Source organism: Prionailurus bengalensis, chromosome A3 (assembly GCF_016509475.1).
Source record: "Prionailurus bengalensis isolate Pbe53 chromosome A3, Fcat_Pben_1.1_paternal_pri, whole genome shotgun sequence".
NCBI classification, from domain to species: domain Eukaryota; kingdom Metazoa; phylum Chordata; class Mammalia; order Carnivora; family Felidae; genus Prionailurus; species Prionailurus bengalensis.
The window spans coordinates 71695278-71711585 of NC_057354.1; positions in this window are offsets into that span (position 1 = coordinate 71695278).

Consider the following 16308-nt stretch of genomic DNA (forward strand, 5'->3'; position numbering starts at 1 on the left):
GAGAGAGAGGGAGGGAGAGGGAGAGAGTACACATGTGGGGAAGGGGCAGAGAGAGAGGGAGAGAGTGAATCCCAAGCAGTCTTGGCACTGTTAGTGTGGAGCCCAATACAGGCTAGATGTGGGGCTCAAAGAAGGGCTCAAATTCACAATCCATGAGATCATGACCTGAAATCAAGCGTCAGTTGCTTACCTGACTGAGCCACCCAGGTGCCCCTTCTTTCCTTAGCTTCTTTTATCTTATTAATCTTTAAGTCCTATCAATCACATCTTAAATATTCCTTGCATTTGTCCCTTCCCCTCCATTTCCATCTGAATTTGTTCTTATCCCCTCTCATGTAGACTATTGTAATAACCTCAAAGTGTCTCCATGGCTCTAAACCTCTCCATCTCCAATTTATCCACTCCCCATACTAAGAATTATGATTCAAAAACACAAATCAGATCCCATTATTCCACTTCTTAAAACCTTCTAATATTTATACATTGCCTGGTCCATGGCATTCATATTTATGTATACACAAAGCCCTTTGTGGTCTGTTGTCTTGTAGACTTCTCAGCTGCACTTCTGCTCATATCACTTAGTGCCCCTAGAGTGAGCACATTGTGCTGCTTCACACCTACTGGTTGTGCACATGCTTCTCACTCTGAAATTGCCCCCTCCCTACTGCTCACCCACAGACTCCTACTCTCATTCACAATTAGCCTAAACACTCCCTGCATAAGGCCCTGGGTGGAAAGTGCCTGTATGCTGGGTGGTCTCTGGATCTTCCTTCCCTTAGTCTCCATTTAGCCATTATCACATGCAGTCCTTTGTTTACTGGTCAAGTTTTATAATAGACTGTATGTTCCTTTAGGAAAAAACATGCATCTTTATATGTCCTGGACTCAGCTCAGTACCTGGGACATAGTCGGCAATCAAAAAAGTGTTATTATATGAAGGGATAAATAGATGCATAGATTTTGGCTTTATTATTTTTTTTATGAAATTTATTGACAAATTGGTTTCCATACAACACCCAGTGCTCATCCCAAAAGGTGCCCTCCTCAATACCCATCACCCACCTTCTCCTCCCTCCCACCCCCCATCAACCCTCAGTTTGTTCTCAGTTTTTAACAGTCTCTTATGCTTTGGCTCTCTCCCATTCTAACCTCTTTTTTTTTTTCCTTCCCCTCCACCATGGGTTCCTGTTAAGTTTCTCAGGATCCACATAAGAGTGAAACCATATGGTATCTGCCTTTCTCTGTATGGCTTATTTCACTTAGCATCACACTCTCCAGTTCCATCCACGTTGCTACAAAAGGCCATATTTCATTTTTTCTCATTGCCACGTAATATTCCATTGTGTATATAAACCACAATTTCTTTATCCATTCATCAGTTGATGGACATTTAGGCTCTTTCCCTAATTTGGCTATTGTTGAGAGTGCTGCTATGAACATTGGGGTACAAGTGGCCCTATGCATCAGTACTCCTGTATCCCTTGGATAAATTCCTAGCAGTGCTATTGCTGGGTCATAGGGTAGGTCTATTTTTAATTTTCTGAGGAACCTCCACACTGCTTTCCAGAGTGGCTGCACCAATTTGCATTCCCACCAACAGTGCAAGAGGGTTCCTGTTTCTCCACATCCTCTCCAGCATCTATAGTCTCCTGCTTTGTTCATTTTGGCCACTCTGACTGGCGTGAGGTGATATCTGAGTGTGGTTTTGATTTGTATTTCCCTGATGAGGAGCGATGTTGAGCATCTTTTCATGTGCCTGTTGGCCATCCGGATGTCTTCTTTAGAGAAGTGTCTATTCATGTTTTCTGCCCATTTCTTCACTGGGTTATTTGTTTTTCGGGTGTGGAGTTTGGTGAGCTCTATAGATTTTGGTTACTAGCCCTTTGTCCGATATGTCATTTGCGAATATCTTTTCCCATTCCGTTGGTTGCCTTTTAGTTTTGTTGGTTGTTTCCTTTGCTGTGCAGAAGCTTTTTATCTTCATAAGGTCCCAGTAGTTCATTTTTGCTTTTAATTCCCTTGCCTTTGGGGATGTGTCGAGTAAGAGATTGCTACGGCTGAGGTCAGAGAGGTCTTTTCCTGCTTTCTCCTCTAAGGTTTTGATGGTTTCCTGTCTCACATTTAGGTCCTTTATCCATTTTGAGTTTATTTTTGTGAATGGTGTGAGAAAGTGGTCTAGTTTCAACCTTCTGCATGTTGCTGTCCAGTTCTCCCAGCACCATTTGTTAAAGAGGCTGTCTTTTTTCCATTGGATGTTCTTTCCTGCTTTGTCAAAGATGAGTTGGCCATACGTTTGTGGGTCTAGTTCTGGGGTTTCTATTCTATTCCATTGGTCTATGTGTCTGTTTTTGTGCCAATACCATGCTGTCTTGATGATGACAGCTTTGTAGTAGAGGCTAAAGTCTGGGATTGTGATGCCTCCTGCTTTGGTCTTCTTCTTCAAAATTCCTTTGGCTATTCGGGGCCTTTTGTGGTTCCATATGAATTTTAGGATGGCTTGTTCTAGTTTCAAGAAGAATGCTGGTGCAATTTTGATTGGGATTGCATTGAATGTGTAGATAGCTTTGGGTAGTATTGACATTTTGACAATATTTATTTTTCCAATCCATGAGCAGGGAATGTCTTTCCATTTCTTTAAATCTTCTTCAATTTCCTTCATAAGCTTTCTATAGTTTTCAGCATACAGATCCTTTACATCTTTGGTTAGATTTATTCCTAGGCATTTTATGCTTCTTGGTGCAATTGTGAATGGGATCAGTTTCTTTATTTGTCTTTCTGTTGCTTCATTGTTAGTGTATAAGAATGCAACTGATTTCTGTACATTGATTTTGTATCCTGCAACTTTGCTGAATTCCTGTATCAGTTCTAGCAGACTGTTGGTGGAGTCTATCGGATTTTCCATGTATAATATCATGTCATCTGCAAAAAGCGAAAGCTTGACTTCATCTTTGCCAATTTGGATGCCTTTGATTTCCTTTTGTTGTCTGATTGCTGATGCTAGAACTTCCAGCACTATGTTAAACAGCAGCGGTGAGAGTGGGCATCCTTGTCGTGTTCCTGATCTCAGGGAAAAAGCTCTCAGTTTTTCCCCGTTGAGGATGATGTTAGCTGTGGGCTGTTCATAAATGGCTTTTATGATCTTTAAGTATGTTCCTTTAACCCGACTTTCTCAAGGGTTTTTATTAAGAAAGGGTGCTGGATTTTGTCGAAGGCCTTTTCTGCATCGATTGACAGGATCATATGGTTCTTCTCTTTTTTTTGTTAATGTGATGTATCACGTTGATTGATTTGCGAATGTTGAACCAGCCCTGCATCCCAGGAATGAATCCCACTTGATCATGGTGAATAATTCTTTTTATATGCCGTTGAATTCGATTTGCTAGTACCTTATTGAGAATTTTTGCATCCATATTCATCAGGGATATTGGCCTGTAGTTCTCTTTTTTTACTGGGTCTCTGTCTGGTTTAGGAATCAAAGTAATACTGGCTTCATAAAATGAGTCTGGAAGTTTTCCTTCCCTTTCTATTTCTTGGAATAGCTTGAGAAGGATAGGTATTATCTCTGCTTTAAATGTCTGGTAGAACTCCCCTGGGAAGCCATCTGGTCCTGGACTCTTATTTGTTGGGAGATTTTTGATAACCGATTCAATTTCTTCGCTGGTTATGGGTCTGTTCAAGCTTTCTATTTCCTCCTGATTGAGTTTTGGAAGAGTGTGGGTGTTCAGGAATTTGTCCATTTTTTCCAGGTTGTCCAATTTGTTGGCATATAATTTTTCATAGTATTCCCTGATAATTGTTTGTATCTCTGAGGGATTGGTTGTAATCATTCCATTTTCATTCATGATTTTATCTATTTGGGTCATCTCCCTTTTCTTTTTGAGAAGCGTGGCTAGAGGTTTGTCAATTTTGTTTATTTTTTCAAAAAACCAACTCTTGGTTTCGTTGATCTGCTCTACAGTTTTTTTAGATTCTATGTTGTTTATTTCTGCTCTGATCTTTATTATTTCTCTTCTTCTGCTGGGTTTAGGCTGCCTTTGCTGTTCTGCTTCTAGTTCCTTTAGGTGTGCTGTTAGATTTTGTATTTGGGATTTTTCTTGTTTCTTGAGATAGGCCTGGATTGCAATGTATTTTCCTCTCAGGACTGCCTTTGCTGCGTCCCAAAGCGTTTGGATTGTTGTATTTTCATTTTCGTTTGTTTCCATATATTTTTTAATTTCTTCTCTAATTGCCTGGTTGACCCACTCATTCATTAGTAGGGTGTTCTTTAACCTCCATGCTTTTGGAGGTTTTCCAGACTTTTTTCTGTGGTTGATTTCAAGCTTCATAGCATTGTGGTCTGAAAGTATGCATGGTATAATTTCAATTCTTGTAAACTTATGAAGGGCTGTTTTGTGACCCAGTATATGATCTATCTTGGAGAATGTTCCATGTGCACTCGAGAAGAAAGTATATTCTGTTGCTTTGGGATGCAGAGTTCTAAATATATCTGTCAAGTCCATCTGATCCAATGTCTCATTCAGGGCCCTTGTTTCTTGATTGACCGTGTGTCTAGATGATCTATCCATTTCTGTAAGTGGAGTGTTAAAGTCCCCTGCAATTACCACATTCTTATCAATAAGGTTGCTTATGTTTATGAGTAATTGTTTTATATACTTGGGGGCTCCAGTATTCGGCTCATAGACATTTATAATTGTTAGCTCTTCCTGATGGATAGACCCTGTAACTATTATATAATGTCCTTCTTCATCTCTTGTTACAGCCTTTAATTTAAAGTCTAGTTTGTCTGATATAAGTATGGCTACTCCAGCTTTCTTTTGGCTTCCAGTCGCATGATAAATAGTTCTCCATCCCCTCACTCTCAATCTAAAGGTGTCCTCAGGTCTAAAATGAGTCTCTTGTAGACAGCAAATAGATGGGTCTTGTTTTTTTATCCATTCTGATACCCTATGTCTTTTGGTTGGCGCATTTAATCCATTTACATTCAGTGTTATTATAGAAAGATACGGGTTTAGAGTCATTGTGATGTCTGTATGTTTTATGCTTGTAGTGACGTCTCTGGGACTTTGTCTCACAGGGTCCCCCTTAGGATCTCTTGTAGGGCTGGTTTAGTGGTGACAAATTCCTTCAGTTTTTGTTTGTTTGGGAAGACCTTTATCTCTCCTTCTATTCTAAATGACAGACTTGCTGGATAAAGGATTCTCGGCTGCATATTTTTTCTGTCTAGCACCCTGAAAATCTTGTGCCAATTCTTTCTGGCCTGCCAAGTTTCAAAAGAGAGATCAGTCACGAGTCTTATAGGTCTCCCTTTATATGTGAGGGCACGTTTACCCCTTGCTGCTTTCAGAATTTTCTCTTTATCCTTGTATTTTGCCAGTTTCACTATGATATGTCGTGCAGAAGATCGATTCAAGTTACGTCTGAAGGGAGTTCTCTGTGCCTCTTGGATTTCAATGCCTTTTTCCATCCCCAGTTCAGGAAAGTTCTCAGCTATTATTTCTTCAAGTACCCCTTCAGCACCTTTCCCTCTCTCTTCCTCCTCTGGGATACCAATTATGCGTATATTATTTCTTTTTAGTGTATCACTTAGTTCTCTAATTTTCCCCTCATACTCCTGGATGTTTTTATCTCTCTTTTTCTCAGCTTCCTCTTTTTCCATAACTTTATCTTCTAGTTCACCTATTCTCTCCTCTGCCTCTTCAAGCCGAGCTGTGGTGGTTTCCATTTTGTTATGCATTTCGTTTAAAGCGTTTTTCAGCTCCTCGTGACTGTTCCTTAGTCCCTTGATCTCTGTAGCAAGAGATTCTCTGCTGTCCTGTATACTGTTTTCAAGCCCAGCGATTAATTTTATGACTATTATTCTAAATTCACTTTCTGTTATATTATTTAAATCCTTTTTGATCAGCTCATTAGCTGTTGTTATTTCCTGGAGATTCTTCTGAGGGGAATTCTTCCGCTTGGTCATTTTGGATAGTCCCTGGCATGGTGAGGACCTGCAGGGCACTTCCCCTGTGCTGTGGTGTATAACTGGAGTTGGTGGGCGGTGCCGCAGCCAGACCTGATGTCTGCCCCCAGCCCACTGCTGGGGCCACAGTCAGACTGGTGTGTGCCTTCTCTTCCCTTCTCCTAGGGGCGGGGTTCACTGCGGGGTGGGGTGGCTCGTCTGGGCTACTTGCACACTGCCAGGCTTGTGATGCTGGGGATCTGGCGTATTAGCTGGGGTGGGTAGGCAAGGTGCACGGGGGCAGGAGGGGCAGGCTTAGATCGCTTCTCCTTAGGTGATCCACTTCAGGTGGGGCCCTGTGGCAGTGGGAGGGAGTCAGATCCGCTGCCGGAGGTTTAGCTCCGCAGAAGCGCAGAGTTGGGTGTTTGCGCGGAGCGAGCAAGTTCCCTGGCAGGAACTGGTTCTCTTTGGGATTTTGGCTGGCGGATGGGCGGGGGAGATGGCGCTGGCGAGCGCCTTTGTTCCCCACCAAACTGAGCTCTGTTGTCAGGGGGCTCAGCAGCTCTCCCTCCCTTTGTCCTCCAGCCTTCCCGCTTTCTGAGCAGAGCTGTTAACTTATGACCTCCCAGACTCTAAGTCGCGCTTGTTGTGGGAACACAGTCCATCAGGCCCCTCCACTTTTGCAAGCCAGACTCAGGGGCTCTGCTTGGCCGGCGAGCCGCCCCTCCGTCCCGGCTCCCTCCCGCCAGTCCGTGGAGCGCCAACCGCCTCGCCACCCTTCCTACCCTCTTCCGTGGGCCTCTCGTCTACGTTTGGCTCTGGCGACTCCGTTCTGCTAATCCTCTGGCGGTTTTCTGGGTTATTTAGGCAGGTGTAGATGGAATCTAAGTGATCAGCAGGACGTGCGGTGAGCCCAGTGTCCTCCTAAGCCGCCATCTTGCAAAACCTTCCCTAGATTTTGGCTTTAAAATAATTCTGCATATCTCCTCCTTTTGCTGTAGTAGGAATAATAGTTTGAGAATATCTTAGAGAGTTCTTAGTTTTATTTGCCCATTAGATTAAAAAAGTTACGGCATTTTATTTTTTTTAAAGTTTCTATATTTACTTTGAGGGAGACACAGAGAGAGAGAGAGCTCAAGCAGAGGAGGGGCAGAGAAAGAAGGAGACAGAGAATCCCAAGCAGACTCCAGGTTGGCAGCGCAAAGCCCGATGCAGGGCTCCAATCCACAAATGGTGATATCATGTCCTGAGCCGAAATCAAGAGTTAGACATTTAACTGATTGAGTCACCCAGTTGCCCCCCAAGTTATGGCACCTTAAACAGGTGGGGAGCAATGATCTGGGTAAGGACTGAGGGCTGGCAATGTTAGATTTCTTTTGCTTATTTGTACTTTTATGGATAATTAAAAATTACTTTCTAGTGTCTTACATGTCCAAAGAGAGACAAAAGTGATTGATGTTAAAAAGTTTTTCTTTGATTAGAATTTAAAAGATTCTTCAGCTTTTCTGAGAAAATATTTATTTTTCAATGTAGATATAAAAACGAAACCTGTATTTTTTGAATAATCTGTATAAAATTTTTCTTTTCGATACAGTAACCTATATCTAGGTTGGTATGAAAATTGTTTTTTATTTTAGGCAATTCAGAACTTACAAGTCATATAATGACCCATTTCCTCGGTTTCTGGGACTTGGCACCATAACACACTCTGGGAGGTGAAGTGGGGGGTAGTGTTGGGGGGGTGGAGGGGGCGAGGGGGCGAGTTGTTTTTATTGAATAAAAAATATCAATATACTAAAAGCTTAACTATTTCAAACAACACATGTAAAGGTTTGGTTAGACCTGACTCAAATGAAAATGAAATAAACTAATTTTGATTCAAAAGCTTCAGACTTTGCCTAGTTGTGAAATACAGGTTCTGGAGGTTGTAGCCATAGCAACCAGCAATGAGTGAACTAAGCTTTGAGTGCCCTTGTCCTCCATCACTGTCAGGTTATATATCCCCTATCTAGAGGAATGGTATTGGCAAGTTGGTAGTGAGAAATCACCAATTGAATCATTTACCACCATTAAAGCCATATTTTGTATAATTAACTAATGGTTATGATTCTTAGGTAATCTCCTATCAGATTAAAAATTGGAACTATTTCTAATAGAAAACCCAAAGCTTTTGGTTTTTGGTTTCCTTTTTTGTTAGGGAGCAGTTATAGTCTTACCATAAACAGTGTCCTGTCATTTACCTCTTTTACCCATGCTTTGATGACTCCCTCAACAACCCCACACGATAAGTTTCAACATGCTAAGAGAAAATTGATGGCACAGTGCTTTGCTCAATGTAGGGACGGGACCTTTGGGGGAAGGGGGAGGGGGACACACGATCCCATTCAGGGGATTTGCGTGAAACTCCTTTGAATAAAGATTAGATCTGCTGCCCCTGAAAGGCTCCCAAAAGCTGGTAATGGCTTCTGAAACAGAATTTTTGTTTGGACTTTTCAAAGCCTTCTTATTACTTAGTTTCTACCATTCACCACCCTCTTCACTCTAATCCCTACGATCAGCATACAATGAACTCTTATGGTTTGGTTTTTAACATTTCTTAATGATAAGGAAGGTAGGAAATAATTTTGGAAATATTAGAAAAGTAGAATAATAGTAATATTGTAATAATTTCCAGATCTTAATGTAAGACTTTGTGCTGAATACTTTATATACTACTTAGTTCTTTAATTTTCAGCAATCAAATAAAACATTATTATCTCCATATTACAAATTAGAAAATTCAGTCTTAGGAAGGTTTAACAACTGTTACGAGGTCAACAACTGGCATGTGTAGTTCTAGAACTAGAACTTGAACCCAGACTTTTCTGGCTTCAAAGTCTAGGGTTCTTAACCTCTCTCTTGCCTCCCATCTGCAGATCTTTAGGGAGTTTAGCTGTCAGATTGATGTTAACATGACACTTTTCAATAATTCTTTTTGGATTCTTATTTTCATGTTTATAAATTTAGTCAGTAAATATTTATTGAATGCCTACTATGTGTCATAAATACTATGTATTTTAGGCATTTGGAACATTGTGAACAAGAGAGATTAGCACCCTTATGGATCCTGTGATTTAAAACAGGACAAAATTAAAATAGAAAAACTAGCAAACAAAATTATTAGAGGTAGTGATTTATATTCTGATGGAAAAAAAGTGACAGAATGTGTCTTGAATTATGGATATATAATTGTGGGGGTGGGCTATTTAAGAAAATGAGGCTGTTAGGGAGTAACTACTTATGAAGAAAACGTTTTTCCTAAAATTGAGTTACGAGAGATGTGCATCCCACTGTGGATTAGGTTAGAAGACCAACCACGAGGAAGTTCTGAAACACACCTAGCATGTTTCAGAAATTGAAAGAAAGTCAGCATATTTAGGCAAAATGAGAAATGAAAACAGAATGGTACAATCTAAGACTGGGGAAGCAGACAGGAGTCAGATCATGTGGGATAATGCAGACCCTGAGAAAAAGATTAGATTTTATTTAAAATGCAAAGGGGAAAATTTAGAATATATTCAGCAAAAAAGTGACATGATCTGATATGCCTGTAAAACAATCTCTGTGACTATTGGGTGGAGAGTGGATTGTTAAGCAAAGGACAAGAAGAGGGAGATCTGTGAAGATCTGTAAAGAAATTCTTAGTGTGATCTGGATTAGAAGTGATTTGGGTGTGGATTAGGTTGATGATAGTGGCACTGGAAAAAACTGGACAGATTCATAATATGTTTTGAGAGCACTACCAATAGGTCTTGCTGGTAGATTGGATATAGAAGTATGAAGTAGGGAGGGATTAAGGGCAATTATTGATTAAGGGCAACTCTGCAGTTGGGACTTGAGTGGCCAGATGGATGAATGTGAAATTTACAGAAATGTGGACAACTGAACAAGAAGCAAGTTATCAAATTGGGGATAATCAAGAGCTTCATTTTAGGATTAAATCCAAATTCTTTAGCCTGATACCCACCTATGTGTATTTATGTCTAGTTAAGTGCTGCCCATGTAGCAGTATTTAATAAATGTTTATTGGATTGACATGTGGAAAAGTTAATGGGCTTACCTAGTTTTTCTCAAACTCAAGTGAAATCATTCATTGAGCAAAGCTTACTGATTCAAGAATAGTATTGCCCCATTTTTAGAAAAGGTCAATTCTGCCCCATTAATCACTAAATAGGCATAATCACTTATACTCTAAATTGTAAAATTGCCTTCTCATAATTCACCAGACTTCTGCAAAACCCCTATTAACCCACTGCGAGAAATATTCACTTCCTAAGTGAATACAATATTTGTATATCAGCCAGAGCTAGAGAATCCCATTGTCACTTTATGAAAATTAGCTTTCTTTTCCCTTGAGGTAAATTGCACATTCTTGCAAATAATATAAAATGTGACCTATGTTCCATATGATAAGGGAAATATCTCCAATCATCCAGATTGCTCAACAAGACAGACTTATTTTTTTTCACTCATATTTTAATTGCTGTAATGTCAGCCTCAGAGCTCATTAAGTTTTTTAAGGCACCATATCTTGGGTGTAAAATATTTTTATTGAGAAAATGAATTTTTCCCTGCCTTGAGAATAGCTCCCTAATTAGAAAGCACATACCATTAGTGCAAGTAGATCACATTAAACACACACTCTGATGAATTGATAATTCATCTCAATCTCAAGTTATAATCATTTTATTACCTTTCTACAAAAAAAAGAGAGAAAGAAAGAAAGAAAGAAAGAAAGAAAGAAAGAAAGAAAGAAAGAAAGAGAAACCTCTAGTGAAAGGAGAAAATCACAAAGATATTTTGAAAAATTGGACTGTTCTTGGCTCACTGAAGTCTCCTGAGCAATCATGGTTGCCTAGATGGTTTATAATAATTTGATAATTTTCCCTGATTCTGTCAGCAGACAGTCAGCATTTGAACCTGCTGCCTCCAACCTACCACCCTACCAAGACTATTACATAACTGTTTAAAAATTATTTTGCTGTAATCTCAAAAAATTTTAACTGCTTTAAAGATGCTGCAATAAAAGTTACATCTGTCATCATTGAAATATCCTCCATTTATTCTAGACATTTTGGTGATTATATGAAGAGCATGGACTATATCTTACCACAGACGCTGAATAGCACCAGCAGAGAATGATCGTCTGCTGTTGTCACAGCATCAGCAGTTTAAGGCAGCATATAATACATTAGCTTTCAAATTTTCTTCATTAGAAACTCTCCAAATTTAATTTACTCAACTGTATGGAGGTTAAAGATGTGCTGGTAAAGCACTCATCATTAACAGTGATTATTCATCGTCACTCTTGAGTAGGCAAATTCTACTTTTGGAGATTTTCTCTGCTAAGGAGAATTAATGGGAGCTGGGAAATCACGGTGGGAAACTCCAGGCCACAAGTCTAAAGCTAGGGGCTTAAAAATGGAGAGGAACTTAGGAGTATCTCTCAGGTAGGCAGAGTTGTCTCATTTTCAAAAAGGAGAGGCAAGAAGGGAAGCAAGAGTGACCAAGAAGCCTTATTGTTTCCCTTAGCTTGACCCTCTGGTTTCATCCTGAATGCAGGCCCTAGACTTACCTTTTTAAAACAAACAAGCACAATATTCACTTTCGAAACCTTGAATTGTAACTTCTGCCTAATTGAGATACAAATCATCCATAATTCAGGAATGTATTCACAAGGACCTGAGCCATCCCTTTGTCATCACCAAGAAAGATAACACCCCAGTGTCACATTCTCTCTGCCAAGGTAGGAGTTCAACTCTGATTATCAGCAATTAACAAATACTGTTGGCTTAATTACGTTGACCAAACTTCCACTTTTTGGAGATTATTATTTGGAAGATTTGAAGAATGCGTCTTAGGCATTTACCTTAATAAAAACTGCAGTCTTAATTAAGATATGGATCTAGAATATTGCTGTCTACTCTTCTAAGCAGTTGAGAGGAATCTGTAAGGCAAGCATCAGTCTTTCAAAGTGGATCCTTTTGACCATTTGCATGAAGATCATATGTATAATTAATAAAATGCAAATTTATGGAATATGCCAGAAAATTAAACTAAGCTTAAATTATTTGGGCATGGGATCTCAGAATGCCTTAAATTCCTCACTTCTTTCATTTACACACTAAAATCTGAGTATAACACTGTTCAGGGAGTAATTACAGTAAGCTTCATAATAAAAAGTAGAATATGAGAAAAGTCTTGAAAATATAATTTGAAACAATGAAATGGAGAATTTTAATTTATTTTTATAGTTATAAAAGCATAGAGGTAGAGGTCTTCAAGATATATTGTACTGGAAAAAAAGATATGTTGTACTGAGTCAGGAAAGTAATGGTAAATCATTTGATTTCTCTTCCTGTCTTTGTGCAGCTTTTCCCATAAAGAACCTCATCAACTGAAAATGTATTGTTCTGTTAACATTTTCTATTGAAGAAATTCCAGAATTTTTCTCACTTGTTCATCAGAACATTCAATGATGAATTATGTTTAGCAGTGCCTCTTTGTATATCATTCTGAAGTTCTAAGTGCAACAAAAATTTATCCCTTCTTATTCTAGACACTGGGTTGTGGGAAACTAATGTTACAGGAGAAAAAGAAAACTCTTCCCTTTCACATTTATTTTTCTAAGAAAAAAATACACTTAAAAATTATATATTTGTTTATCCTTTAATTTCTGAAATAAGGAAAATGGTGTCCTAAAGCAGATCCTTGAAAATTGCCACCGATCAACTGACTCTCAGCACATTGATTTGGTTAATTTTGGGAGCCCCTTCTCTAGAAAATGTTTTCTTTCTCTTTATCCTCTCATCCCTATTATTAACAACTTTCATCTCTTTAAAATTTATTCTGAAAGAAAGCTCTGTTGCAGCTATTTACATTAGATAGTGTCAATTTATAATATCACTTGTTTCTTTCTGATACTTGCACTTTAAGAAAATTTCCATTATGGAATACATTTTCCACCACTAATAAAAAGGTGGAAATCATTCTAGTAGCAGGAAGGCCTTTCTGGTGCCTCTACAATTTACTTGTTTCCTCCTACCACACCACCTTCTCTAAAACAAATCTTTCGGGGCGCCTGGGTGGCTCAGTTGGTTGAGCGTCTGACTTCGGCTCAGGTCATGATCTTGCGGTCCGTGATTTCGAGCCCCGTGTCGGGCTCTGTGCTGACAGCTCAGAGCCTGGAGCCTGTTTCGGATTCTGTGTCTCCCTCTCTCTCTGACCCTCCCCCGTTCATGCTCTGTCTCTCTCTGTCTCAAAAATAAATAAATGTTAAAAAAAATTAAAAAAAAATAAAACAAATCTTTCCCTGAGAACAACTGTACATCCCAGGCCCTTCTCCTTGGCACAAAGAAAGTGGCTCCCTCCTGGTAACCAAAATGGAAAACCATGAAGGGAAATGACAATAAACAGCCCTCCAGCTTGGAACTTTCAGTCTTCGTTTGCCCTATTCTCTTTCCAATTTCCTAGCCACTATCTCAGGATGAAGTATTTGGATATGAATGTAGACTTTCCCTGCCACAACTTCCTACTTGTGTGGACAAGAGAACCCTGGCATGGAATGTGGAACCCATGGATTATCTCTTACATGAATGAGTGCCAAGTATGAAATGACACATTATACAGGATGTAAAACTGAGAGACAAGAAGACTGCTAAAGAGATGGCTTCTCCACACACGTCTTCTGATAATTAACAATCACTGGGGGAATACAGGAAATCTTAAGTAGGTTGAATTGCTTTTTTGTTTTAATGTTCTCCTTGTTTGCATCTGCCTTGGTGTGGAAAGCCCCACTCTGTGTGTGAAGCTCCACTGCAGCCTTCAGTCCAGTTAAAGGCTCAGTGAGGGACCAAAACTTAAAGTGCTCAAACATAGCCTTTGATTTTTAGGAGTGGAGAAGCAGGGACTCTATAACACACACAGATGGGGAGAAACACTGTGACCTAAGACATTAAGGCAGAACGTGAGGTTTCTAGGACCCAGAAGGAGATATTGTGCATACTCAGAGAAATGACCTTTGAATGTTTGCAGTGCTTACAAATTCCGTATTTATGTATGTATGTATGCATGTATGTAAAAGTAAAATCCGTTTTACTGATTAATGTAATAAAATAACATACCTGGAGGCATTATGGGACTCTGTGTGGCTGTAGCATAGAGGGATAGGGTGAGAAGTAAGTACTGAGGGAATCCAGACCAGAGGCTCTTGGGAGGTGATCAGAGAAAATGCGATGACATGAGCTCTGTAGATGTAATGGAATAAGCACAGTAACAAAATTTTGCATCTGGCCAGGACCTGAGAAGTTAGGATGCAGAGGTGGATCAGTGGAAGCCTTTCTTGCCTGGCAGAGTCATACATTTTTTCGTTTCTTTTTTTTTTTTTTCCAAAGAAAAAGCAAGGGCTATGAGTCAAGGGTACTAGATCCAGAGAGTACTGAGAAGAAAAAGGCATGGTTACTATTTACAAAGATACAGGGATATAGATGTAGAAACTAACATTACATTTAAATAGAATCCAAATCAATAAAACAATACAGAGTACTATGAGGTCCAGAGGGAATGTGAGAAACTGTCAAGTATAGTCAGGAAACAATTCCTAGGAAAGGAAAGATTTTAGCTGGGATTTGAAGTGTGAATAAAGATTTTCCAGGGGCAAAAAAATGGAGAAATAGCAGTTGAAACTGAGGAAACAGCACACTCAAGGGTATGTTGTGCAAGAGAATATTTTGTTTAGGTAACACTGAATATTTCATTTATGGGGAGAAGACAGAAATGGATTGAGAGAGAAATAGAGAGGAAGATGAGGCACACCAGCAGATATCTAGGAGTGCAAGAGATGTCAGGAGTTCTATACTTGATGAGTGCTGGCAGAAGTGATAGATGCAGGATGTGGATGTACATGTCAGGAGGTCAAGAAGCAACACCAGCCATGTGAAATCTGAGGTGAATTTAATTCTGAAATGCAGCTCTGGCCATCACATGGTTCTCTGCTATTCACTAAGACTCCAAATCACAGAAACTAAATCCAGATTGTTAAAAAGCAAGTTCCTGCATATATTTTTTGGATAAGATGATTTTAGTATGGGAATTCACCAAATCACCAAAATCTATTGCACTTTTATTATGCACATGGTGTGATACTGTGCACAATTGGTATGCGAAGTACTTGTCCTTCAGTAGCTTATAATCAAGCTAGGAAGAAATTCATGCACTTCAATTATTCTAAGAGTGTAGCATGCTCATGTCTCAGCAGAGTGAACCAAGGGCCTGTTAGGTACAAAGCAAGTAGGCCAAATGTTTGGAATTCCCATACTAAGTGAAGTAGGGAGGAGCATCTGGTGGCTCAGTCAGTTAAGCATCTGACTCTTGATTTAAGCTCAGATCATGATCACACACTTTGTGAGTTTGAGCCCCACCTGAGTCTCTGTGCTGATCAAGGTGCGGGGCCTGCTTGGGATTCTCTCTCTCTCTCTTTGTCTCTGTCCCCCCTTCCCCCCCCCCCCGGCTTTCAAAATACAGTTAGGGAAACAAAAATAATATAAAAACAGGGAGGGGGCAAAACATAAGAGACTCATAAATATGGAGAACAAACAGAGGGTTACAGGAGGGGGTGTGGAGGGGGAATGGGCTGAATGGGTAAGGGGCACTAAGGAATCTACTCCTGAAATCATTGTTGCACTATAAGCTAACTAATTTGGATATAAATTTAAAAAATAAATAAATAAACTTAAAAAATAAATAAATAAATAAACTTAAAAAAAAGGTGAAGTAAAGATTCTTGTCTAATTTAGAAAAGTCTCTAAAATTTCTCCAAAGACACCAGATAATTTTCTGTGTCAGAGCCATACTGAGTTCAAGTTTACCTGGCACTAAAATCTTGACTCTATCCCTTAATGTGGGCTGCCTCAAATCAAGTAGAATATAAATATTTGCAATATGAAGAAGAAACTGAATTTTCCTTATGCTCCTTCCTGTTTAAAGAGTACTATGAGGACTTATCTAGAAGTAAGGGGACTCCAGGTGCAGAGATACCTGTAAAGAAAGGCTATCTGAGTGCCCAAATCCTCAACCAGTGGCACATATCTTGGTGAGTTTACTATCATCCCGGATCTGCTCTTAGGAACTGGATCGAGAAAACAGATTGTCTTACCACTGTTACTCCACTCATAAGACACCAGTATAAAAGACATGAGGCCAAATGTTAAATTTATATTAGGCCACTAATCAGACTAGATATTCACTTCTGATGTGGACATCTTCTTTCCTCATCAAAAAGTTAGAGAAATCAAGCAGAAAGTTGCTTGTTAACAAAAGCTATGAGATGG